The sequence below is a fragment of the Octopus bimaculoides genome, chromosome 17 (genome assembly GCF_001194135.2).
Source record: "Octopus bimaculoides isolate UCB-OBI-ISO-001 chromosome 17, ASM119413v2, whole genome shotgun sequence".
Lineage (NCBI taxonomy): Eukaryota > Metazoa > Mollusca > Cephalopoda > Octopoda > Octopodidae > Octopus > Octopus bimaculoides.
Window position 1 is genome coordinate 46,167,642 of NC_068997.1, and position 1,685 is coordinate 46,169,326.

The window sequence follows — 1,685 nt, forward strand, 5'->3', positions numbered from 1 at the left end:
TGATATATGTAGAGAACTAGTTTTATTACTAGGAATGGAACGAAAGTACATTTAGAGGCCCTGGCCTGGGGAACAAATGCACAACTCAATAACGATCCTCTTTACATATATTTGTCTTTGAGCGGTCAAATTTCGTTTTTGCCACGGTTATCTACTAGGGAACTGTAATGCAGGGGAATAGCAGCTCAACCTGTTCTTCAGCATTGGGGGCACCTCTTTCCAGTACCACTCTACTGTCCACTGCCCGAAAATCTCTGTCCTCAACAGTATAAGAAGTACAGTCCCTCACAGAACTCTGCTCCCTCTCATGTTGCAGACTCACAGCGCATGACACCCCTACACCACCAAATGAAACCATATCTCCACCAACATTGACACCTCCAAGGTGTTTGATTGTGTCCATCCCCATCACCACATCAATTCTGTCTACTACATGGTCAATCATAATCAGTCACAGCTTCGATGTCATACCTCGCACTGCTATCTCCATGTCATTGCTACCCTTACATCCAATTTTGCTGCCGTCGACCACCCAAACACTACTTGTCTCCTTCCATTTTCTCGCTGCCTGGCAGTTGTTGCAGTTGCACTGATACATTGTTGGGAAAGCCATTTATGAGGGCCAGTCATTCTGCCTTCTGTAGACTCTCTCTGGTTAAAGCCAGACAGCAAGGCCAGTCTCTGAATCTCTGCAGCATATTCATCAACCTGTCCACCTGACCATTCCCACCTTAACAAACGCAGCGTACAACATCTACTCCATATAAGCTTCCCTCAAGTGCTGCTCAATCTTCACCACACTCTGTATTGCCAGTGATGAAAAAATAATAAAGGAAGTGCATACTTGTAGATGTTTTTTATATGTAAGTTGTGTGTACTTGTGTACATGCAGGTGTGGATGTAACAACACTGGTTGCTTAGAAGCTTCCTTCCGAGCCATTTGGTCTTGGGTTCAATTCCACTGCACAGCACCTTGGTTCAGAAATACATCTATCTCAAAATCTTTACCTATTGTCATCCTGCATTTTATTCTATTACACTTCTTATGCATCCATAGGTCACATGGGGTACATGGAATAGAATTTGTATCCACTCCTTTTTTTGGTGAGTTAAGCACGGTCATTTCCTAAACTCTCGGTGCCTTGTCTTTTAACTTACTTTCTTAGCAAGTAAGGAACTTTAGTCTGTGTTGGGTTTACTCTGAAGCACCTTCATTGTAGGCTTTCCAATCTTGGAATTTTTTTTCTCTAAACCTTCCAAAGACTCTGCTGTAAGAACCCGATCATCAGCATGGAAGAGCTTTCGTGGGCATGATCTTAAACTCCACTGTTATGGTTTAGAAGACTATTAAATTGGTGGGACCTAAGAACTGAGCCCAGAAGAATATCTACTTGCTCTGCAAATTCTTTGCTGAACTCTTTGCCAACCCACACTTTGCTGTCTGCGTCTCCATACATGGTTTGCACTACTCTCACTAACCATTCACCTGAATACCAGTTTAATAATGAACAGTTCTTTTACTGAGTCTTTTGTTATTTTCTCAATTAGTTGCAACAAACACAGTGTATTTCAACAGAAATATGGTTTAAAAATACAAAAACCAAAACGGTTTAACTAGGATTGAAGGAAAATGGCTCCCACCCTTTAAAACTGGTCCCACGAGAGAGGAGTCACCACACACTTAT